The 25669-nt window shown below is 51.9% G+C and overlaps 1 protein-coding gene across 18 annotated transcripts in view; it reads left to right on the top strand.

Annotated features, from left to right (window-relative positions):
- Positions 1 to 745: 745 nt before the first annotated feature.
- The window catches only part of Lingo1 (leucine rich repeat and Ig domain containing 1), a 180391-nt gene continuing 155467 nt past the window's right edge, over positions 746 to 25669 (top strand). For 15 of the 18 annotated variants that reach the window (XR_013107640.1, XR_013107641.1, XR_013107642.1 and 12 more), the window contains exons 1-3: positions 746 to 885; positions 21093 to 21256; positions 21440 to 21549. The gene's annotated coding sequence lies outside the window, so the exon portion shown is untranslated. The remainder of the gene's footprint in view (positions 886 to 21092; positions 21257 to 21439; positions 21550 to 25669) is intronic. The other 3 variants (XM_076925678.1, XM_076925686.1, XM_076925689.1) reach the window with 1 other exon arrangement.

Below are 25669 nucleotides of genomic sequence, written 5' to 3' on the forward strand. Positions count from 1 at the left end.
CAAGAGCAGAGGGACAGTGAGGACCCTCGCCGCCCACTGCGCGCCCGTAGCCGGGGCTCAGCGAGCGGCGGGCGGCGCTCGGTGTGATGCGGAAAATGTGAGAGGCAGCGCAGGGCAGTGGGGAGGTGGGCGCGGAAAAGGGCGGCGGCAAGGGAGAAGGAGAGGCAGCGAGAGAGGCCGGGGACTGCTCGGGGACAGGTGGAAGACAAGCGCGGAGACCGAAAGGATTGCGAGCACACGGCTGTGGGCGGGGGTGCGGGGGAAGCCGCAGGAGCCGGGCCGCTGGGCCCCGGGCTGGGGTTGCTAGCGCGGCCACGGCGGGGCAGGGCACAGCGGAGGAGCGGGGACGCCCGCGGGGTGTCCTCTGGGAGTGGCGGGGAATGTGAGGCGCGGTCGGCCCAGGCAGGGTCGCGCGGCGAGGTCGTTGTGGCAGAGGGGGCCCTTGATGAGCTCCCCGGGAGGGCGAGAACCCAAAGTGCAGAGTCGAGTGTGCAGCGGCGGGGGTGTGTGCGCGCCCGGGTGTGCGCGAGTGTGAGCGCTCGGGAGGGTGGGAGCGCGCGTTAGGGATTCTGCTGGCATCGCAGCGTGGAGAGCAGGAAGCAGGAGCCGGGCGAGCAGGGGAGCGCGGGGGCTCTGCCGCGCACACGTCGTGCGCGCTCTCCCGTGCACATACACTCCACACACACACACACACACACACACACACACACACACACACACACACACACACACACACGCCCTTCCTGCTTCGCTGGTTGCCGCTGCCACCATCTCGGAGCTGAGCCCTGTGGAGCGAGAACCCAAGCTGGAGCTGGGATAGGAGGCGAGCCCATCTTGGTGATGCCGGCCCAGAGCGGAGCCCCGCGCGGATGGCGGGCTCTGATGGTGAGTATGGCTGGATATGGATGCTGCGGCTGGGCTGGGGCCGCAGGGGTGCAGGAGGGGAGCTAGGGTGTCAGCCCGCCGGCAGCGCCGCGTGCGCAGCCTCTGATTGGGCTGGAACCTCGGGGGCAGCCGTGGGGGTGGGGTGTCGAGTGCGCGTCCGTGACGGGCGTGCAAGCTCAGCACCCCTCGGCGTGACCGCGCTCCCCTCCTGCTGCGCAGCTCCGCCAAACCCCTCACCTGGCTCAGAAATCACCCAGGCTTGGAGCAACTTTGCGGAGCATTACCGGGCGTGGTGGGCCTGGAGGCGGTGGGGATGGAGGTGCTTTAATGCTACAACTTTGGCTTTTCTTTCGTGAGGAGAAAACAAGAGGGAGAGTGGGGTGGGGGCTCTCTTGTGTCCCTGAAGGGTCGAGGGTTGCCCCTCTGACACCGCATCAGGTCAACCATGGGCTCTATGGGACGCCTATCAAGCCCAGCAGTGCCTCTGGAGTTGTTCCCATACCAGATTCCTGTGACCCTGTCAGGGTCAGGCGGGACCTCTTACTGACAGCTTTACAAGGGCCAGGAGATGTCTTTGCAACTAGCATGAAGGTGCGGGAGTGGGGTGCAGATGTGTGACCGTGGGTGTTTCCCCGGGTGCATCCTGCTGGGTGGACTGGCTGCTGGAAGAAAGGAACTACCTGCCAATGGAAACAATTGTATTTGAGTTGTGCTACTTGGGGAACTAGATACCCAGCTCTCAGGAGGCTGGGGATAGATGGGAGGGGCATAAAACCAGGCCCACTAGCTGGGCATCCCCATCCCTGCTTTTTGGCAATGTATGTCAAACCTGTCTTAGTGTATTCCCTTCCCGGCGAGTCTCTGCTGGTCCTGTACTGGCTGCTTCAGGAAACATTCCAGAGTTTCCCTTGCTAAGTCTGTATCTCCAGCACAGGTTCTTCCTCTTCTAGGAAGCAATTTTTGGCTGCCGATTGATCTTGAATCCTTCCAGTTCTCTTCTGTACAGATGGAGCCCATACACGATTTTCCCTGGCATTCAAAGTACAAGCCTTTGGGCTTTGAAGCCTTGATCTTAGCTTGGATGTTGCTTGGAGGGGCCAGCCAGCATCTAGCTGGATTTCCTAGGAAGGCAACCTCGGCTTGTGACTAGGTTTCAGATGTAGCACTTCCTTCCGTCTCCATCTCCCTGGAGTCTGTCAGCCACCTCAGGAGAAGGCAGGATCCCCAGGGAGGCTTTCTGCCCACAGGAGGGTGCTGAAGCAGAAACTGAGCTAAGAGAACTCTTCTCTCCTGTCCCAGGACAGTCCCTTGCCTCTCTGATGGGATGCTCTGATCCTGGTCCTGAAGAAGCAGGGAGAGACAGACAGGGTAATTGGATTTTGTTCATTGACATGGAACTCTAGAAGAGTCACCCCAGGACAGCTCTCTGCTGTCAGTCACCAACATCTTTCCTGGATGGGACAGCTAGTCAACCTGAAGCTGTTTAGCCAAAGCGCTTTATCTCTCTGACTTGATCTGTGAGACCTGCTCCATTCTGGTTAAGCTTGTGCTGCTTGTTTGTGCTCTGCGATGGTTTGTAGCCTGGTCTGCTTGCTATACTCAGCCCAGCTCTGGCATGCCAGTATTATTTCAGGATCAGAGCTATGGTGAGCCTTGGCACTATCCATCTGTGTGGGCCCCCTGGGCCAAAGAGTTCATCCTTTAGCAAGTAATTTTGCCATTGAGAGCTAAAAGCATCTGTTAAGGGGATGAGAGGGGTATTGATGGCTGCTGGACCAGTTCCTCCCCAAGGGGCCCAACTCAAACATAGGGGGCCAGAGCTGTAAGCCTGCAGGTCTCTTTGACTCCTCAGGTCCAGTCAGGCCTTTGGAAGTACAGTTTGTGGCTCAGGAATGATCGGGCCTCACCTTGGGTGTGGTGGCTGTGCCTGCAGGATGGGTGTTGCACCAGCTCCCTCAGCCTCCGTTGGCTTCCCGTTCCAGGCAGCTTCTCCTGTGCTGGTTCTGGCTGATTCTCCGACTCTTGCCGGCTTGATGTTCTCAGCCAAGACTTTTCTGTTTCCTTTCAGCCATGCTCCCTCTCCCCTCTCATCTCCCTAAGCTGGGCTTCTGGTTTTTTTTTTTTTTTTTTTTTTTGGATCAGGAAATCCCACTGAAGACCTACATGTTAGGCAGGGCTCTATTACAAAGCCCCGGGATTTTGTTTCTTGGGTGTGCATCAATGTTCTAGGTGCCTGGAGAGTGGCCTAATGTCTGGCATGGCCCAACTTTTGTCATCCATCCCTTTTTGAATTCCTGTCGTAGTCTTCTGTTCTAGAGGTGGCTTTGCTTCACGCCTCTAGCTGGTTCTGGTCAGAAGAGTCCTCTGTGTCTTCCTAAGCTGGGGAAAGGGCAGGTTGCCTCCTTGAGCCTTTGTGCTGCTGGGAATCCTCCTGAGTCCCACTGACTTCCCTTTAGGAAGACAGTCACTCCACTCCAACCTCAGGATTGTGGCCCCTGGACTCTCTCCCTAGCTAAGGATTTGACCCATCCCCATTTTGTATGGGGTTTAAATTATTACCTAAGAAAGTTTCTGGGTAGACTGGATCATGGGGTGACTCCATGACAAACATTATCTCTGACCATTTTGGGGTACCTTTAGAGGTAGAGGGTCACCCTGGCCAGCATAATCTTTTTCATGGTTTCCCAGGGCTGAATATCCTCCCACCCCCAACCATATTTTGGACCTCACTCTCTACTGCTTGGAATCCTGGACCTAGGGCTCACTGTATTTCTGGGATGTCTGGTTTGGAACCTGGGTGCTGTCTGTCTAGCTGCTCACATGGGATACTGATGGCAGTGCTAGTCCCCCTTGGACATGCCGTGAAGGGGAGGATGCTTGAACCTACAACCCTGGGTCTGAGCTGAGCAGGATGAGTGAATACACAAGCACAGGTTGGGAGATGTGAGGGGCAGTGCAGAGGTCACTGAGGGCTGGGAGGGATTCCGGACTGCTGACATGTTTCTGGCACGTGGTGGATGCTCAATAAATCTTTGTTGAATCAATGAGTGACTGGAGAATGTGGATGTGGGTGAGGGATTTCCAGGAGATGGCCCAGCAGTAGCAAAGTCAAGGGTGTGGGAAGCACCGGTGTGGGTTGAGTTTGCTGTGGAGTAGCTCACTCGAGAGAATGACAGGCTATAAGCAAGACGACAGACATAAAGAGAGTCTCGGTGTCCGGAGAAGGAGTGTGTGCTGATGCCAGATACAGGCAGGGGTCAGGGATGAAATTCTCAAGGGACAAAATTAGATTTGTGATTTAAACCACGCCTGCTGCTTTGGTCAGAGAGGCAATGAGATGGTCCTAAGGCTGTGGGGGAGTCCAGGCTTATGGCGGAGGCCGCATTAGGGGCAGAAGTCTGGTGTCTCTTCCTGGGAAGGGCAAATGTCAAAGAAAGATTTGTTGGGACAAGGGTGGATCACAAGCCTAGGCTGAGGGCTCAGGCTATCTCCAGTCTCACTTATGAGACATGCAGACATGGCAAGGGCCCTGAGTCACAGATGCCTGTGAGTGAACCACTGAGCCCTTGGGCCTCAGTACTTCTCTATAAAACGGGCAAGACTGTTCCCCTGGATAATTGGATGAGTCTAGGTGATTTATAATCTTAGACGTGGGATGCAAAGGAAAGGGGAGGAGGTCAGCAGATGCAGAGACTGAGCTCCAGAGGGTCTGTGGCTGGTGAAGGGCATAAAGTTGGGGGGTACAGCATTCCAGCCTAGGGTTTCCATGGCTATTTCCAGGGCCTGCTGGACAGAGGTGGGTGGGGTGTAAGGCCTCAGGGGCTCTAAGGAGGCAGTTGCTTCTGCAGTCCAGCTGTCAGGGAGCATATGGGGCCATATGGCCACATCAGGGGAGACACTGGCTGCTGGAAGAGAGATAGCGGCTGTCACCATGGCCTTCTGGGTCTACATGGGCACTTCCAGCCACCAGGGCCGGGGCAGGCAGAGGCCAAAATGGAACCTTGATGTCCAGGTTGGTTTGGACATGGAGGTTGGGTCTTGACAGGTGGCCCACTTGTGGCACCCATCTGTCAGGGCAGCTGGACAGGCAGCTTTGTGTCTGGGACTTATCCAGTTTGCTTGAGGCCACTGGGACAGCCACCTTGCTCTCATATGCCCCACCCAGCTCTGATGACCCTGTGGCCCATGAGCCTTGCGGAGCCAGTCTCAGTCTTCAGGGGAGTCCTTGTGTGTACGTGTATACTCCCTCACACTGAGAAGTGAGTCTGTCTCTGAAAGTTTTGGTGTGGACAGGCTTCTTAAATTAACCAGCTATGAGCAAAATGGCCTGGGGTGTGGATGTCAGATGGAACTGGGTTTTAATTTTTATTCAGCTACTGCCAACCCCGGTGAACTTGGATAAATCACATTTTTTTCCCCCTGAAATTCAGTTTCTTTACTTGTATCATGGAGAGATTGATATTAGCTTAGTAGAAATGTCATCACCACACTTTGAAAACATTCCATTCAGGCAATGATAGCTCATTTCGTGCCTTCTGCAGGGGGGAAGCAGAGGAGGAGCGTTGAGTCCTGTTGGCTTCAATGTCCCGACTGAAGCAAAGAAGAGCCTTGGTATTACCTCCCAGAACACATTTTCTATATGATTTTCATATTTTTATACTTTTGGGAGTGATAATAGGCTCTCCAATGGTTCAGGCTGGCCTTAAACTCACTATCCAGCAGAGGCTGACCTTGAACTCCTGACCCTTCTGCCTCCACCTACAAAGTGCTGCGATCACAAGCATGTGTCATCACATTTGGCTTCATATGTATGTAGATGTATCTATATGCATAGATACATATATTGTATTTATTCATTATTTTAATTTTAGTTGGTTTTGCCTGCATTATTTAAGTGCCCAGATGCATACAGTTCCCAAACAGGTCAGCAGGTCCTGTTGGTCAGGGGATCCTGTTGGATCCTCTGTATCTGGAGTTAGAATGGTTGTGAGCCCCCAAGAGGGAGCTGGGAACTGAACCTGGGTCCTCTGTAACCAGAGCTCTTAACTGCAGAGCCATTTCTCCTGCCCCTTTCCTGCATTTTTCTGCTCATGTTTAACCCCAGTGGCTGTTTTATCCTGTGGGCAGAGCACTGCCTCATCCCACAGACGAGAAAACAGAGGCGTCAGGGAAATGAGAGTTGGGTTGGAACATATCGCTGGTCTCCCAATCCAGTGCTTTTGCTCCAGGATTAGATTCTCCAGGCTTCTGGGGTAGAAACCGAGAGTGACTTTGTCTTCTGTCTGTCTGCTCCAAGCTTGGAGACTCTGGAAATTCCTGAGCAGGGCTGTTTCCATTAAAACAGGAGTAAATGGTGACCAGCCCCAGCTGGTACCCGAGATGTTCAAAACCACTGCCTGTGTCTCTTTATTTTTTCCAAGTGGTCAAGGGGCTAAGTGTGGGTAGCCCCCTGGCACAGCAGGGGAAGAAGCTGAGAGGATCTAAGGGTAACTTCCATTTAGCTCTGGGCTATGCCAAAGTGAGTGGGGTTCAAGCTTTCAGGGGTGGGGCACTGAGTGAAGGTCCTGGACTCTGCCTATGACCTTTGTGTGATCCTAGGGAAGTCACCACTACCCCAAGCTCCGTTTCTTTGTAGATTGAAAATAGTGATCTCTTAGCCTGTGTCCCAAGGCTGTCTTTGAGGCGTGTGTTTATAAATTGGTGGAGCATAAAGACATAATATTCCATGACAGTGAGCCGAGGAGTCCGCCCCCCTACAATTTAATGACCCTGCAAGCATTTGGTGATTCACTTGCTGGGTGCTTCCTTTGAGCCCAGCTGTGGGGACAGAGATGACTAAGACCAACTGCCTGAAGCATGTGGCCCAGAGGTGACTGTGGATAGTCCCTCTCAGCATATGGTAGTAGGGTGCTGTCACTCAGCACCCTACAGGGAGTCCCTGCTCCCTTCGGGCTGGTGTTCCAACTCCCCAGTACTATGTACAGTCTGACTCCACGCTTCTAGCTGTTAGCCTCTCCTTGGTATTTCTCCATCCCTGTGCTGTGGTTTATCTGTCTTGGGTAGCTGGCATGCTTGGGGGACAGATAAACTAATTGAGGCATGTGATTCATCCCTCAGGGCTTCCATGGCCCCTGCCACTTCCTCCGTGGGTGGCCCCAGGGCCCAGGATGTGGGCAGTACCCACTATATTGTTTGGGAAACGTAAAGTTATGGGCAGCTTTCCTGCTGCATTGCTGACCACAGACATAGCCCGCTCTGTCCCGGGAGGCTCCGTCAGACTGGTGCGGGGGCGCCCAATCACTGGCCACACATAACTCTTGCCGATGAATTGCATGGCATTCAGCAATTAGCGATTGATTATTTGGGGTACTGATAACTCTTCATGATCGACCAGTGGGGCAGGCCTGGCCAGCGCTGGTACAGGTCATCTGGGCCAGGCTGGAGGATTTCCATCAAGCTGTTCATCCCTGACCAAGAGGCAGGACAAATAGAAGCTGGAGAACAGAGGTTCAGGACCTTCCTCCAGGAAGGTCTGAGCCAGGGTTGAGATAGGGGAAGAGGATCTTTGGGGCATACAGGGAATTTTTGCTCACTTCTACTTTCCTCTTTCCTATTCTGTTTCCGATCTCTCGGGCTCCTCCTCCCCCCCAGACCCCCCCCCCCGCCATGCCTGTTAAATGGGACGTCAGTCACTCTATGGGGTGGGGCTTTTCCTTTGAATGATGACAGCGTGTCCTCATTTCTACCTAACATGCTTTGAGTAGGAACATCTTAAGGTTCAGAGATGGATGGACCCAGGACTATGGACCACTGCAGTGTGGACAGGAGATTGGAGGGTAGAGCTTCATGGCCACAGACATTAGTTACCTCAACGAAGTGCTGGGTCTGGCTTCTAAACCTGGAGCTGGGCTACAGTGCACTGTGTGAGAAAGCAATTTCTAGGTAACCAGCGTGAGGAGATGGCAGGGGGGATGTTTAACCTACATACGAGACCCAGTTGCCTTTCAGGTATGCCAGGGAGCTCAAGGCATTGTTTGTGGGCCTGGTCATGTGATCAGTGCTTTTTAACTTTCTGTTAAGAACATTTTCAGACAGGCAAAGAGCACAGTGCAGGAAACTCCCAGACACCCTTGACAGGATTTAACAATCTTTTTTCTTTTTTTTTTTTCTAAATTATTTTGAAGTATATCATAGACATCGTGACATTTCGTCCCTAAATAGTTCAACATTCGTCTCTTAAAACAAGAGAAAATGTTTCTGTCTAATCTCAAAGGGTCATGTGTGCTCTCTCTGTTTTTATCCTTGTGGGATGAAGATGTTGACAAGTGAGCAAGCCAAGGCCCCAGAGGTCATCTGTCCCATCCAAGGTCATATAGCAGAGAACAGAAAGGGGACCTAAGGGGGTGGCCCTGGGTGATGGCCAGGCCTGGTACACACAGGAAGAGCAAAGAGGCTGAGGAGCCCTGGGGTCTGGCAGGTGACTGGAACGGACCACCTCTGGGTGGGTCTTTGGGCACAGATTGGAGGTTGGCTCCATGGAGATAGGAAGTGACCTCTTTTAGATTAATTGTCTCCCTTCCCTTTGTTTGCAGTGAGATTAAGAAGGAACTGCAATGTCAGAAATAAAAATCTAAAACAACTTCCTGTTTATTGTTTCATTTAGGAGAATGTTATCAGGTTCTGGCCATGCGGGTTCCAGGGAGCCTCTGTTGGCACCAGAGGCATATCTGTCCACACTAGCTGCCTTGACAGGGTGATGGGGAAGAAGAAAATGGAGGCTGGCCTCACAGAGGGTTTAGAACTCTACTCTGGGCAACTAGGAGTGGGCAGGATGTGTGTGTGTGTGTGTGTGTGTGTGTGTGTGTGTGTGTGTGACAGAGACAGAGAGAGACAGGGAGACAGACAGAGACAGACAAAGATAGACAAAGAGACACATACAGACACATGAGAGAGACACACATACAGATGAGAGAGAGAGAGAGAGAGAGAGAGAGAGAGAGAGAGAGAGAGAGAGAGAGAGAGAGAGAGAGAGAGAGAGAGAGAGAGAATATCTTTCTGGGTATGACAGTGTAGTTCCTTACCAACTGGGGAACTCACATGCAGGTGAAGGAAGAGTCCTCAGTGGGATGTCTTGAGTTTGGAATCATATTTCCTCCCCCTGACCCCATAATAAAGAGAGCTCTGATTGGCATCAGGATTGTCTGGGGGGACATTGTGGTAGGGGTGGGAAAGTCCCTGGGGGAGAGGTGACCAAAGGGAGAGCAAAGGGCAGAGACAGCAAAACAATTTTTTTTTCCATCCCTGGTCTGGGTCCCTGCAGCTGACAGACTCTTCATCAGGCTTGGGTATCCGCTGAAGTCAGGGAAGGAGAGGATGGAACCTGTCCTGGAACAGTGGCCCAGTGAGAGCCGGTGCCCGTCAGCAGTTATACTGGGTGGGGAACTGAGTGGGATGGGTCTCCTCTTCTCTGAGTGATGTGGGAGGGCGAGGCTGTGATTGTCTGCTGACTGGTCCTTTCAGGCCTGTTGAATGAAGTGAGCTGAGAAGAGTTTGAGTCTTTGTCCTCTGCCTCACCAGCCTTTCTTCTGTTGTCCCAGTGTGTAGGGGTTGGCAGAGAGCACCATGCCTGCAGTCCATGTATATCCCTGCACGGCCTACACTCTTTCTGCAGGACCCCAGGTGGCCCCTGAGAGGATCCTGCCCTCTCACACTATAGCACAGAGAGGCCACCTACCTGGTCAGTGTGGAGTGGAGATTTGAGCCTGGAGCTGTCTGTTGGATCATGAGGCCTGGCTTCTGCTCTCTGCTTTATTCTCAATTGCTGCTCTCTTGGTGTTGGTTTCTGACTGGATCCCATGGGCCTCGAGGAGGGGAGGTATTAAGGGTTAAGCTGCAAGCTACACAGATCGTCTCTTTTCTTCCTTTTCCTGTGCTAGAGGCTTCCCAGGGCTCAGAAAGCGGGTTTTTCTTAAGCCATGGTATCACGGGTCCCAAACTCACTCACTAGGTCTCCATGTGCACAAAGCCTTCCACGGCTTTCGACACCCATTGCTAACAGCTGTCACAGGTCTTCCTCACAAGCACTTGTTGGGTGACTCTCCACAGTGGCCTGAGGTCATATAGGTCATCCTAAGGCCTGAAGATTCATGCCTGAGAGTCAAGCATTGGTTGAAAGCAGAATGTTAGTCATAGCGGACACAACTTTGGATTACCTCACTCAATCCTACCAGGCCCACAGGCTGTGTTTTGTCACTCTCCCCATTTAATAGTTGAGGAGAGTTGACTCAGAGAGATGGAGGGCCTTGCAGATGGTACAAGGAGAGCAATGAAGGTGCACTTGTTTCTTTAGGAGGCTGTATCTGTCCTGGGCAGGGGCTCAGTATGGAGCTAGGCAGAGGAAGGTCACAGGCAGAGGCAGCTGCTCTGGGTTTGGAAAGAGAAAATCAATGGTCCTGTGAAGGTTTGGAGTGCAGGAGAGGCAGGGGTGGCCAAATACAGAGGTCCGGGGAGATCTGGACACATATTTAGGCCATTCCAAGGCCTGGAGAGTTATGCACCCAAGAAGGCCAAACAGTGACAGTTGAGCAGCACCTGGAGTTGCTGGTTTTCCTCAGGATTGGAAGGTCTGAGGTTTTCAGAGATGGCGCCTGTGGCCGTGGGCATGGTTGTGAGAAGCGGTTAGGAGCTGGAGTTCTCAGGGTGTCTCTCTCTTGGAAGCAGGCAGAAGGGTGGGTCTTCTCTTCACCACATCAGACCCTTCGCCTCCCTCAATGTAGGGTGTGAGAGGGAAGCAGGGGTCCTTGGCCCCTTCAGGACCTTCCCTCTGAGGCTGTAAATATTTTGTCTTCACCGTCTCTGCTGCTCAAAACTGTTGCCTTTAACACCTCCCCCCACCCCTTACTTGATTTGAAGCAATGCTGGAACTGGCCCGTGCCGGGCGCTCGCTTTGTCGCTTCTGCTCGTGCCCAGAGTCCCCTCCAAAAACTCTAATTGCTTTTAAGCTGTGATAGTTGGCAGAACGAAATTTTCTTTACATTATGGAGAAAGGGTGGGAGAGCCACCATATTTTCTTCTCTTTTTGACTCTAATGTTTCATTTTGAGTTGCCCCCTCGCTGCTGCTAGTCAGAACAGCAGAAAACCGAGCTTGAGGCAGGAGCATCTGCAGGTAAGCATTTTACTTCTCTGGGCCTTAATTTTCCCGTTACAAAGTGGCTGTGTGTCCTTTAGTCTCCAATAGACATTTTCTGAGCATATCCACTGGAGACAACTGGAGGGCAAATATACCTTTTTCGTCAGCTGCTGCTTCCCTGGCGAAATGTGACACATAGTATGTGCTCAATTAAGCCTGATTGCCTGGAAGAATTAAATCTGATTGCCTGGACAAATAGCCCTACTATGAGTCAAGGTACTTTGCCTCCCAATGGGAGTGTACAGGATGAGCTGGACAAAGCTCCCATGCTCAGAGCCCACTAGTTATAGAGGAAGCACCACATTCACATAATTTTTGTGTTACATAAAATTTGAGTTCAGGGCAGGATGTGCCGGGGGGGGGGGCTCAGAGAGAGTTACATAGATGAGAAACACTTGTGTGGCATCATGAAGAGGGTTAGAGGTCTGACAGGTGAGCTAGAGCCAAGGAGGAGGAACTTTTATACCAGAAGCGCCATTGCAAAGGGAAGGGTGACCTCAGAGGATTTCGGTGTGGCTAGACCTGGGTGGGTGTGAGCCTCTGGAGAAGGCTTTGTTGCAGTCCATGGGGAAGTAGAGAGGTATAGAAAGGTTCTGAGAAGGAGGTAAGTTCTGACAGGATCCCTCTGGGCTTGCAGTGGGGCTGGTGGGGTAGGGACATTAGCTGGGGTCTACTGAGGTAAGTCTGGGGGCTAGGTTAGTTGATAGCTACGTGTTTAAGATGGGGGCTCACACCCTACTAATAGCCTACTGTCTATACTGTGGTGAGAGGGGCTTAAGGTTTTACCCTGGACCCTGGCATGGGGTCCCCTAGTTTAGTGGGGCATCTAGGTCATAGTTCGTTTCCTTGTGTTCTTCAAGGCACACCCCTTTACAGTTGTAAAGCCTACTTACCTCAGACTCTAAGCTGTCCTGGACCAATCCCTTGAGATAGCAGAGATAGAAGATCAACGACCAGTGTCCTTGACAGACATAGGCCCCACTAGGCTTCAACTCCAGGCCTCAGGGCTCCCAGCCTATGCCCACACTACCTCTGTTGAGTCTCCCTTCTCCAGTCTCCAGACCTCTCCTCCCTCTCCCCCCTTCTCCAGACAATGTTCCTTCCCTGTTTGCGGAGTATGTGGGGCTTTTCAAAACCATTAATGATAGAGAATAAATTGGAATTGGAGAGGAATCATCGCTGGGCATTCTCGGAGGGCTGCCTCTGCCTTTGCATCTCTCAGCCATATTGAAGCGGGCAGCCAGACCAGAATATGAATGAGTCTGGGGCTCGCATTGGCCTTAATCTGCCAGGGAGTCCTGCCTGGCCAGATGGTACTCACCAGTGGCAAAGTTGTTTGCAGTGAGGCCTACGCAGCCACTGGCCATCACTAGCCAGGACTGGTTTCTAGGCACTGAGTTGTGTATACTTCGTGGTTATAGAGGAGAGGTGACAGGAGCCTGGAGCTCAGCTCTGCCCCCAAATCCTTATGAATGTGTCACAGATCTGCACATAAATGTGCAGGTAGGGTCAGGCATATTTGGAGCCATAGTGGCTCCTAAGGGGCGGGGTCTTCATCTGGTTATTCTGGACCCCCTGTGTGAACTTGCTTATCCCACCGGTCTCCCTGGTCATGGTTTCTTTCTTACTGGGGTTCCCATTTTCAAGCTGTTTGTGGTCTTTGGTGCTTAAAGGGACAAGGTAGGTAATGAGAGGTTTTAGGTGACGTAACAGGGAGTGGTGGGGTCTGTGGTATTATAGAGGCTCAGACATCTTCAGCGTGGAGCCTTGCTCTGGCCCTTCCACATGGCTACCCTGCCTTGGCTGGATGGACTGTGTTCATCTGTCTTCAGAGTTTGGGTTTGAAACCTGGTATGTTCCCTAAAGCATCATTCGACAACCCTTCTGCTTCCATATGGGAAAGGTGAAGACTAAAAATGAAAGACAGAAAGTCCCCTTGCTCTGCTTGAAGCAAACTGTACCGCTAGGCCTTTGTCAATCTCCACATCAGGATGGAGGGGAGTTTTTGTGCCCTAATTTTAGAGGGGAGGAAACCAAGGCCCAGGGTGGCTGGAATGGGGGCTTTTGCACACCTATGTTTGAGTCAGTCTGTTGGAGCCCAGGCCAGTTGCTGCTTCTGGAGGGATCAGAAGGCCCTGGGATCAGAGAGGCACTGAGGAGCAGGGCATATTGTATACTTGGTTCAGAAGTGAACCAGTCAGGGTAGAGGGACCATGGTCCAAATCTGTCACCTGCTCCCAGTGTGACGGAGGCCAAGCTAAGGAAAGCCCCTGGAGGAAGGAGTCAGAGGACACTGAGGAAGGCACAATAAGCCATGTCGCCTTGACATGCTTGCTCAGCATTCCTGCCTGGTCCTCGGCTCCTATTACCTGCCCCCAGTCATATGACATCTCTTATTCCCTTTGTCCTTTTAATATGGGAGGTGGTGGCTGCAGTCTTTAGGAGGGACCTGGGGCTCACCAAGGCCACTTAACACTCTAGAAAAGCCACTTTTAACCCAGTTAGGGCAACAGGAATCTAAGCAATGAGAGATGCAAGCCACTGCTAAGTGGATAGTACGGATTAGGCCTGCAACCTGCTGTGGGGGGAGGAGGACAAACACACACACACACACACACACACACACACAAACACACACACACACTCAGGACTCCCAAGGACCACCATATGTGACCAGGGACTTCAGTGGGAGAAACCAAGGCCCAGAGAATTCAAGTGAGATTTGAGGTTTCCAGTCCCTCCTGACCTCTGCCCCCAAATAGTCGGGGCTGTTTCTTTTCTTGAAGTAAGGCTCACTAAACACCAAAAGGCTCCTCCGTTCTTGGACAGCTCCTTTGCATGTCTGGTGCTGCATGCTCTCTCCACGACTCCCACACCACCTTGTCTGCAACTGGTGTCTGACTTGTAGGGGGACACTGCATGCTTCAGCCTCCTCTATAGTGGGATCAGCCTTACTCAGTTTCTGCCTGGCAGTTCTCAATCACTTGGGGGTATGGACACCTTATATCTGAAGGGTCCTGACATGTGTGTGCAGAAGCCCCCCCATTCCATTGTATATTCATAGCCAGCTCTGTGTTGTTTCCGTGTTCACAGGTTCCTGGGGTCCCTAGTGAGGAACTCATGTTTTCTCAGTGCCCCAGTGCCATGCTTAACGCCTGCTGCCCATTGCACTGAGACAGGACAGGAAAGTGGGCATCTGTGCCCAGGCCATGTCATTTCTGTTCCACTCTGCCACCTTATGAAGGCTCACAGTGTGCCTGGGATAGATAACCCATTAATTTATCCCACAATTGTCTATTCCTGGTGTCTTCTCTGTATCAGGCCTGGGCTGGGCCCTGGGATGCAGAGAACAAGACCCACCCCTCCCTGGGGAAGTCAGAATTGTCATCAGCCACAGCAAGAGGAGTGAGAGAGGGACTTGGCAAAGGCAGGGACCAGGACCTGGCCCCCCTGAGTCCATAGAAGCTTCTTGAAGGGTATTGGGAACTGACCATGGAGGGAGGGTGTTCCTGGCAGACGGCATAGCAGGTACAGGTCTGAGAAGCCTGGGTCTGTGGAGGACAGGACTCCCACACTGAGTGAGGTGGAGCTGGGAGGCACTGGGACCTGACTTGAGGCTGGGGGTCAGCTGGGAATGGGTTCCAAGGGGCCTGATGGGGCCTAATGAGTGAAAGCCATCTTCCCATGTAGAGAGTGTAGAGCAGGCCCTTCAGGTGGTTGGGTCCTTATTGTGGAATGCAGTCCTTGGCCCCTGATGAGATAGAAGACCCTCACAAGGGGCTGGAGAGATGGGTCAGGACTCAGGAGTGCACACTGCTCTTACAGACTATCCTAGTTCAGTTCCCAGCTCCCATGGTGGACAGCTCACAGCCACCTAGAACTCTAGCTCCAGGGGGTCTGATGCCCTCTTATGGTCTCCATTAGTACATGTCTGGTCTCTCATGTGCACACACACACATACACAGACCACACACACACACACACACACACACACACACACACACACATACACAGACAGGGACAGAGAGACAGACAGACACAGGCACACAGACACAGACACACACACAGAGACAGGAACAGAGACAGACAGACAGACATACAGACACACATTCAGACACAGACACACACACACACACACACACACAGAAAGAGAGAGAGAGAGAGAGAGAGAGAGAGAGAGAGAGAGAGAGAGAGAGAGAGAGAGAGAGATAATATTTTTAAAGTCTTTAGAAAAATCCTCTTTAGGTGGGTGGGGTGGACTAAGGTGTCATTCACCCTGAGGACAAATTTGCAGGTCCTTTCTGACCTTGCCTCATATAACTCAACCTGCATCCTTGAGGGTATGTTGGAAGTCTGTGGGATATTAGTTCTGTAAATAAACATTTAAGGGAAAGGAACCTTCTAGAGTTACAGAGACCTTGCTTGGTCTTCAAGGTGGTTTCCTCTGCTTTTGTTGATGGGTTCACAATGAGAGAAGTGTGGGGAGATGTACAGTGTAGCTGTTGGGGTTCACCACCTGCTCCTGGCCTCAGCAGACCTGCTGGTACTCAAACATCCTAACATACGTGTTCTCATACCCTGTGTCCCTGTAGGTAGGAGGAGCCTCGGGATAAGCACACAGGGCCAATGAGGGAAGAAGGCAGGTGCACACAGAGTCTCCTCACTGATGGGAACTCTCCCTCACACACAAGGCCTCCTGGCTTTCTTTCCCTTGAGACACACACACCCTCTTTGCCATCACCCAGGGAGTAGCAGCAGACCCACACTCCCACTGAATACATACAGACAGACATGCTCCTGGGGGTGCACACACCCTCGAGGCTCACCCCACATGTGTGTACACTAGTCTCTGCCCACCCCCACAGCTTTGCAATCTCTTCTGCAGGGTAAAGAAAAACACACCAGTCTCCTCCCAACCCCGGGCTTTCTGCAAAGGGGCCCTCTGTGTTCACCTCCCTCTGAGCCTCAGCCCACAGTTCCCCAGGATAGTGACTTTTCTTTTTCAACCAGAGAATTCCCCTACCCTCTTATCCAGCATGCATAGGCTAGAGTCCTGGGCCTGGGCCCCAGCCAGCCTGTGCACTTGGGGTGACCTTCCGCCCTTGTCATTTTGGCCCTATGTTCTCCAGCCAAGGCCTCAAATAGGTCCCAGAGAGTTCCAGTAGAGGCCTGGGGGTCGGCGCCTGGGGCCCGGTGGGAGCGTGGACTCCTGCCTCTCAGCCGGAGAAGTGCTGCTTAGATCTGCATTTTATATTAGGGTCTGGGCAAGGTTTAAAAAAAAATCCATTAGCTCCCTATTGATTTTGTTTTTCTGATTACAAAAGAAAATCCAACTCTACATTTGTGGAATGCAGAAGCCACAGAAGCCCCCTTGTCCCACCCTGCACCACCCCTCAAAGGTGGTCACCTGGAGGCCTGGCATGTGGTTCTCCAACCACTGGATAGATCGGCTGTTATTTGTAAACACAGTTATTCTGAAGGAGCATCTTGATCCCCCCTGTTGTCACGCAGCTGTGCCTCATGTTGTCAAAAGGCCGCGGGATGTTCCGTACCATGGATGGGCTGTGTTGTATTTGAATATTTCCTTATTGATAAACACTTAGGCCATTTCCAATTTCTTTCCTGCTCTTACTGGCAACGCTGCTATGAGCATCTTTGAGTATTTTTATGTGTATACATGCACTGTGTTTCCCCCACATGCAGACGATAGAAATGGGATTACGAGGTTGTAGGGTGTGTGGGTTTAAAATGTTAATCAATACTGCCAAATTATCCTTGCAGTGGTTGGGCCAACTTCTCTCCCTTCAATGGTCTATGAGTGTTCATTTCCCATCATCCCTGCCAGCATTGCTTGTTATAAATCATTTTAATTTTTCCCAATCTGATGGGCAAAAAATGGTTTCGTGTCGTTTTCATTTGCATTTGCCTGATTGCTAGTGAGACAGAACATCTTTTCATGTGTTTATTGGCCAATTTAGTTCTTCCTCTGTGGATTTCTAACTCACTCCCAATTTTTCTCTTTTGTCTTTTTTCTTATTGATTTGTAGGGGCTCTTTGCATATTAGTGGTATTTTCTCGCAGTGCCTTACTTGCATTTTAACATTGTTTATGGTGTCTTCTGCTGTACAGATGTTTTACATGTTTATGTAGTTGGATTTGTCAAATTTCCACTTTACAGCGTCTGGATTTAATGTTTGCCATAGGAAGGCTCCCCCCACTGCACAAAGTCTCATTTCAAATATGAGTTTTATTGCTGAAAATCTTCTCAAAGCTGTGTTTTCAGGCTCCTTTCCAGCTGTCTGCTCCTCTCAGCAGCTGCAGAACCGTCTCTGGTGGAAGTGGGGTGCAGTGGCCCCATCTGTCCACTCCTCAGCTCTGTTCTTCCCTATGTCCATCTAGGTCTGGGATAACTGCAGCTGTCTTTGCACCTCCATCTCTTGGATGCTCTGCCCCGCCCCTCTTCCGTCTCTCCTGGGATCTGCCCCAGCTATTTTTTCATTAGGCAGCAGTGACTAGGACTGCCTTGGTAGGGTGGGGACAGGGTGGCAGCTGTCAGGGAATGTGCTCTCCTCTCCTTCTGTCTGCCAGTCTAGCTTCAAGTCATGTCGACTGACAAATAGGCTTTGTCCCTGTTTTCTGAAAAAGTGTTCTTCTTTCTGGAGGGCAGGCTCTGAGACAACTCTAGTCCTGCCTCCACCATGAAGCCCTCAGGACCTCTTTCTTCTTTTCCAAAGTCTTGAACCAGGCCCCACCCTTCTCTCCCTGATGGTCTCTCCTGCTCTTGCCATCTGAGTTCAGTGAGGGTTCCTTCTAGACCAGCACAGAGGGTTCCTTCTAGACTTTTCAGGCCTTGCTTTGCACCCGTGTAGCAGAGACCCAGGGAAGCTGTGTTTGCTACTGTTAGACAGAGCCCATGCAGGATACCATGGAGCTGGCAGGTTGGCCAAGCGAGGAATCATGAGGAGAGTACCTTGCTATATACAAGGAGCTCAAAGCATGTCCCTAGCTCCTGTCACCCACCACCAAGATCATGTCCCTACAGGGTCCATTCCATTCCTCACCCACCTGGGTACCTTGAACTTGCCAGGCATTGTATTGGGCCTGGGGTCTGAAGACAGCATCGTCTAACTGGCTATCCACAGACAGAACTCAAGTCCCCACTTCTTTCTTAGCAGTGTGCAGGTTCTCCCCCCCTCCCCCCCAGATAGTTACCGTACTCAGCAAAGCCTAGCTTACTGTGACTATGACAAAATACCCAAAACAACCATCTTATAGAGCAGTGGTTCTCAACCTTCCTAATTCTATGACCCTTTAATACAGTTCCTCACGTTGTGCTGACCCCCAATCATACAATTATTCATGGCTACTTCATAACTGTTATTTTGCTACTGTTAGGAATCATAACATAAATGTCTGATATGCAGGATACCTGATATGCGACCCCTGTGAAAGGGTCCTTTGATCACAAAGGACTCATGACCCACAGGCTTAGTTTAGCTCACAGTTTCGGAGCTCCTGGGTGGGGTCTCAATCTCCAAAGAAAACATGCCTGCATTGGCCCTAGGACCTCCCACTAGGCCCTAGGCTTCCAAAGTTCAGTCTCCTTCTATAGTGCTTCCCTGGGGCATATGCCTTTAATACATGAGCCTGTGGGAGACACACAAGCTCCAAACTGTAGCAAGATGCTGGTGGAAATACTCCCCACAGCCCTCTGGAAATGAGGCCTCGGTGGGTTGTAGAGGACTAAGAGTGAGAGCTTTGGAGGTGAGTCAGGGGAACTGGGAGGTCTCTGAAGCATGGCCCAAGTGCATAATCTAAAACCAAAGGCCACCAACCCTGACTCATGGGTACTGCACTTCTGTCTGGGTGTCTTCCCTCCAATCATAATAGGTCATCTCTGTTCATGTATTATCCTCTCTGCCCTGTGCATCTATCTCAGTTCCCAGGCCCATAGTGGCTTCTTAACAGGAAGTGTGTAATGAGTGGGAGGCTAAGTGAATGGAAGGCCATGTGTTGTTAGAGGGATCAGGTTGGGGGTAAGGAGATGGGGGTTCTGGGTTGGCTGTGGGCTGACTTGCTGGAGGATGTCAGCCCTTGCAGCTCTGTCTCCAGTCTGGATGATGGGCAACCTCTCAGACTCCACTTCTGTGTGGAGGTCTATAACTTCTATGACATGCTGTTTGTCTGTAGTGTTCTCTCCCCCTCCCCAGGCCTGCACCCACTTTGGCAGCATCCTGCAGTTGCTGCTGAATAGGCACTGGATTTTCAGGGCTCTGTATGTTCTGCTGAGGGGCAGGGATCCAGCAGGGCAGGTTGGAAGGAAGCCCTTCCCCTGCTCTGGTCCCTCCGTCCTCCTTAGCTGAGCTCTCGTGTCCTTCCTGGGATTCAGCACATGGGCAAGCCTCGTGTCCAGAGGAGCTCTGGCTCCTCCTGCTGCTCCTCCCGGCCCCAAATCATTGTCATGCTCTGCCTGTGGTCCCATTTCCATAGCAACTTCTTGTGATGCCTCTGAGGAGAGCAGGAGCTTCAAAACGGGTTGGGGGAAGGGAGCTGGAGACCCAGTCACTGTCTGGGAGCATGGGAGTAGGGGCTTGAGAAGCACTCGTGGGGATGGCTTGGCCTGCCAGCTCAGGTAGAGCTGGACTCAGGGCCGTCAGCCAGGTGGTCTGGAGGCCTGCCAGGGACATGGCTGTCCTTGTTGGCCTGGGTCTGGCTGGCTCATGGCAGTCTACTGGGAGCCAGCTTGGATAGGCATTGAGGGCACTCCTGCCTGGCTGGACCTGGCTTGGGAGACCCAGGCCTGATGAATTGTTCAGGCTCTGGCTACTCTCACCTGGGTCTGGCTGGCACCATGGTGTCCTGTCTTGATTTCCAGGATCTTCAGTTATTGAGAGACACCTTTATGGTCATTGAGTCCATCTGAATTGGGGCACAGTTTAAGGCTGGAGGGCTGTGCAGCTAGCGGGTTATTTCTTGTCGGGTCCTTTTGTGATAATCCTGGGATATAGCCAAGGTCCTGCTATATTCTCTTTCTTCTAGGAAGAGGATTTGCAGCCTGGAAGTCAGGAAGAACCCACCTTCTAGACCTCAACCTCTCACTTGTCCTATGGATGAAAGTTGCACTTACTTACATTCTCGGCTTGCTAGAATACAAATTCTGGGAGGGGCTATGAGCCTTTGCCATTTTCTGCCCTCATTACATTCACCGTCTAGGGCCCCAATCCTTCCATCCATCAGACCTTAAAGGTCTCTGAGAGGCTCTGGGGAATCCCACATGGAAACACCAGAGAACTCAGGGGCTGGCCCCTGGGAAACGCAGGTGGGAGGGAGCTGGGTTTTCTAGGTACGTCCCCCCCTGTACTTTCCTCTGTGGTCTTTGCCTTTTGTGGGCTACTACCTGAAGGAGGAGCACCATGGTGCTCCCTGAGTCACACACCTGTGAAATCACACCTGTGACGTGTCTGTCATGTTTTTTTCCTCTAACACACAGAAAAACAAACGCAAACCAATGAGAGTAAAAATGTCTGTGCCCCACTTAAATTCCCTCATGCAACCCAGAAAAGTGTGTCTCCAATCTGAGGAACAAAGACCTGGGAACCCCCTTGGTTAAAAACTAAGAAAGGGATTCAAGACTTTGAGAGAGTAAAGAAACTGAGGTAGAGAAAAAAAAAACTTCGCTCAGGGCCACAGAATCATAAAGCAGAAGAGCTGGGAGTATCTGCCTTGTTTCTGGCCTTCTGGTAGTGTCACGTCAGAGACCCCAGGCTGGGTCTTTCCTGCTCCTGTCTGGGGAACCTTTGGAGGATGTCTGAAGAGGGAGTAAGGCAGGGGAGGGGATGAGTAAGAGCTGCAGGGATCTTTGGGGTTCAGGCCCTGGGAGATGCATCCTAGGCTCTGTCAACAGCATACCTGGGGTTAGCCTGGAATCTGCCTTAGCATCTAGTGGCTGAGGAGGAGGCAAACCGTGGTATCGATGGACACCTACTGTCCTCTCCTATTTTCTTGCTGTCTTGGCAGAAGGAAGAAACCCTTGTTTCATGAATGAGGGAAGTGAGGTTTAGAGAGTTGACTGGTCCAAGATCACAGAGCCACTCGTGAGGCCAGGCAGCCAGACCCAACACCCTGATGCCAGATACCCATGTTCCCAGAGCCTCCCTGGATCCAGCTGATGGTACAAATGTGTAAGTGCACGTGTGCCATTGAGTAGAAAGTGTGTGTGTTTGTGATGTGTGTGTGTGTGTGTGTGTGTGTGTGTGTAGTGTTAATTGTCCATCTGGGTTCCCTCAGGATCATTTTCATGTTTACCCTTCACAGCCTCCTGTTCATCCTTTCTGACAGCCACCTCCTCCCCCTTCTTCCCACAGCATCCTGTATCCACAGGTCCTGAGGTTCTGGTACCTACGAGCAAAAAGGCCAACTGAGCCAGGCTCAGGCTGATCCCAGCCCAGCTGCACCCAACACTACCCAGTCACAGGTAAGAGGCCATTTGTGGGTTAGTGGGGCTTCCAGGGAGGGCTGTCTCAGGGCCCTCTCTCTACACGCTTCCATCTGTCCCTCTCCTCTGCAATCAAACCCCAGTAGCCCTTGCTGTGCCCGGTCCTGGTCCACAGCCAGCTCGGAAGCCCAGGGCACTTGTCTCAGCTACATGGTTTCACAGACAGCTCTGGCTAATAGGTTCCCGTTCGGCATTGGGGGAGGGGTCTCTAAGGGCAAGCTGAACCACTCTGCCCTCAGTCCTGTCACGTTGTTGACCAAATGTGTGCCTGACTCCAGGTCAGGAGGGGGTGGGAGCGTATGGATGGAGATAGCCAACGTCCAAGAAACTGTCAAGAGGCAGCCTTGGCTCTGCTGTGTGGAGTTAATGGGGCTCTGCTGTTGACATTTGGGTCCAGACACCTTCAGGGCAGGACAAGGCTCAGATCCTAGGTGTATGTATTTATGATGGGCTCTGTCGGCGCGGTGACCTTGGCTTTGTGTGAACATAGCAGCTTGTCTCTTGATCTGTACCACAAGGAGTAAGGTAACCACAGTGTGGGAGGGGACAGGCTCTCCCACTCCATGTCCCAAGTGAGGGGATGTGTGCAAGCTATGCTTTAGCAGATGAGATGGGAGGGGAGCAGGCAGGACAGGAAAGGGACCTGGAGTGCTACTTGGTTTGACTGTGGCTTGATTGTGACAGATAAGTCACCTTACTCCCGTGTCTGAGCCAGTGGTAAGGCTACAATGGTGCTTTGTTAAGTAGGAATGGTAGCGCAGGCTAGACCATGCTGTCCTCTGTTCTAGGATCAGTGGGAGTGTAGGCTCAGAAGATCCCTTCCTGAACCCTGGGGACAACTGTGTGGCAAGCAGTACACCCAGTTTTTCTTTTCCTGACAATGGGTGTCACTCTGAAGTCCACTTACCCCACCCAAACAGCCCTGATAATTGGTTGGTCCTGGATGGATTGGTTACCTGTGGTAGTTACCAGGTGTTGGGCAGGAAGCCTGGATGGTGGGGTTCAGTGTGCTGGGTTCTGCCTCACTGATCAGGAGGCTGCTGCAGTTCCGCCTCTGCCCTGCGGGTGGCAGCACTGACAGGTACAAGATGGAATCACTCCAGGAAGTGCAGGGCAGGGGGAGCCTGGCTGAGCTGGGGGCTGGCAAGGCTGGCTGAAGGAGATGACTCCAGGCCAAGGCTGGAAGCCTGTAGGGTCCTTTAAAAAGCCATCTATTTTTTTGGTTATAAAATGTAATGTGTGTTCTCAATAGAAAAATGCAAGTGCTTGGGTGTTTTGCCCGTCAGTCTTTTACAAAATATGTATTTATGACATAATTGGGATCAAGCTGCACTTACTGTTCTCTAACCTGCGTTTTGCACTTAATACTACACCAAGATCATTTTCCCATCATTAAATACTCTTCTATAATGTGATTTTTAATGGCAGCATAATGTTCCAGCCGGTGTTGCCCTGTCCCATTTAACTAGTTCTCTGTTGTGTATTTTGATGGTTTCCAGTGTTTTGTCACTATAATAAAGCCTGGGTGAACAAAGCAGCTCATGGGGAGGGCGATGCTGGCAGGAAAGGGCTGGAGTAGGGAGGGCAGCCTAGGCTGCACTGTGGAGGCTGGGTACTTGAATGGTATTTTGGCTCGGGGAGCTGGGAAAGGGGCTGGTGCTGGCTGTGCTGAGAGGAAGGCACCTGACACAGTGACCCCCTGAAATCCTGAAGAATCCCATGGTTTTTCTTTCTCTCCCCTGCATCCCTGGCTGGTACTTCTTGCAGTGCTCCTGTGTTTGGGAAGGAACAGAGTAGCAGGCTGAGGAAAGTGCAGGCAAGGCTAGGTCCCAGGTGTTACTGCCTTATACCTCTTGGTACAGGGTTGGGTGAGGGTCTGTGGTGTTTCCATGGGGCCCCTATGTAGTTGGGGAGCCCTGTCTAGTTCTCTTCCTTGCACTGTTTCCATGGAGGCTGGGATGGCACATGGGTTAGTGTCTGTGGGGATTCTCGGAGCAGACTGTCTCCTGAGTCACACATTTATCCTTATATGGTGTGTAGCACGTGCTCCGTGCGTGTTCCCTGGTGTCACCATTGGCTCCGTGTGTCTCATTCCTTTCTCATTCTCCTGACTGACTGAATACTAGGTGCGGCTCTTTGTGCCCAGCGTTGTCTGGAGAACCATGTGTCCCTATCAGAGACATGTCAGACAAATCCCTATCCTCGTAGAACTGACCTTCAAACAGGACAGACAGGGACATCCAGAGCAGTTCCGAGATCAGGCCAGGGAGTGATATGTGTTATGGAGACTAGGGAGGCGAGAAAGAGGGATAACACTAGATGGAGGCATCCGATGCTGGATGGCTGGGGCAAGACTCATGGGAGACGCTCCTCTGAGCAAAGACCAGGAGAGAGAGCAGGTCCTGGACAAAGCAGACTCAGAGGTCACCATGGAGGGGACTCAGCTCCCAGGCTCTGGATCCCTGATAGAGACAAGGTGGGTGGGCCAGAGAAGCTGGAAGGCAAGTCTAAAGATCCCAGCCTCATTTTGCACCAGTGATGGCATGGTTAACCTGGGGGTGTGTGGTTTGGAAGAGGCATCTGCAGGATGGTTGTAGGCTAGGGGAGAGCAGACTCTGAGGATGTGTGTGGTGGGTACAGCTTACTCAGGGATTGGGTAGGCTTGGAGGAGAAGATAGAAATAGGAGGTGTTTTAAAGCTGGGGCAGGCAGGGTAGACCTGTGACCTGCAGCTGGAAAGGGCCAAGGATGCAGAAGTAGACACATGGCTATTGTCAAGAGCCAGGTGGCTGGGACACCCTCAGAGCCTAGGGTAGAGCATGTCCAGAGGAATCTGGCCATTCGGATTCCCTAGGGACAGCCTGACCTTTACTGAGGCTCTACAGATGAAGGATTTCAGTCCAGAGAAATTCCTGCTAGTCCACTCTCCCAGCTGTTCTTCTCCAGGACCTAATGCTTGGGACTTTCTATGATATTTGTCAGGGCAGGGAAGTGTGCTGATGGCTGGTGCTAGCTCAATTCTATTACCCCTCGATTCTATTACTTCCCATGAGAGAGAGAGAGAGAGAGAGAGAGAGAGAGAGAGAGAGAGAGAGAGAGAGAGAGCATCTGGAGAGACTGCAGCAACTGAGGTCCCTGGTCCCTCTGAGTTCTACCCTCCCCTTTCTTCAGGTCACCCTTTCTCAGGAACCTGCAGTAATTCTCTGCCTGAGGCTGAAGTCTGAAGTCCCTGTCCCGTTATTTCTGTCAACGATCTGGCTAAACTCCTCTTCTTTGCGATAAATGACTTCCCTCACCTCCTTCTGGAATGATTTTCTCACAACTAGCTCAGTCTCACCTCTCTAAGATGCCTTCTCTGACCCGACTACCTCTTGGCCCCTTTCACTAGCCATTTGGTACTTTCTCCTGGTCCTCTCCAGGCCTGATGGCTTATGATGAGCTGACCTAACCTGTTGTATCCTGTCAGCTCATCAACCTGATTATCTTCAACCTGTTTTCATCTTGCTGTCCTCGTTGTCTTGTCCTCTTGTCTCCTGTCTGTGTGCTGTTTCCACCTCATGTATCATTGTCAAAGCTCTTCCTGAGCCACGGGGCTCTGTGGGCTGGAGCGCCCAAACCGTGCTGGGTGCTAGGACACTGGACGATTCTCTTTCCTATTGCTGTGACAAAACACCATAACCAAGGCAGCTTACAGGAGGAAAGATTTATAGGGCTTACGGTGACAGAGGGAGAGGAGTTTCTAATGGCCAACCAGCATCATCATGGTGCAGGAGCAGGGGCTGAGAGCATAGTTCTGGAACCCTAAGCAGGAAGCAGACAGCTTGAACTCAAAATGACATGAGTCTTTAAACTCTCAAAGTTTGCTTCCAGTGACAGGCTTCTCTCAACAAGGCCACACTTCCTAAGCCTTCCCAAACAGCTCCATCTACTGGGGATCAAACCTTCAAATGCCTAAGATTACGGGGGGGGGGGGGGGGGGGGGGGAGGGGGGGGAGGGGGGGAGGAGGGGAAGAACACTTCATTCAAACCACCACAGTCACCCAGGGGTGTTATCCAGGGGTGTTATTAGAGACAGGAGTCCTCTCTGACCTCCTGATTTG

The sequence above is a fragment of the Arvicanthis niloticus genome, chromosome 26, assembly GCF_011762505.2.
Source record: "Arvicanthis niloticus isolate mArvNil1 chromosome 26, mArvNil1.pat.X, whole genome shotgun sequence".
Lineage (NCBI taxonomy): Eukaryota > Metazoa > Chordata > Mammalia > Rodentia > Muridae > Arvicanthis > Arvicanthis niloticus.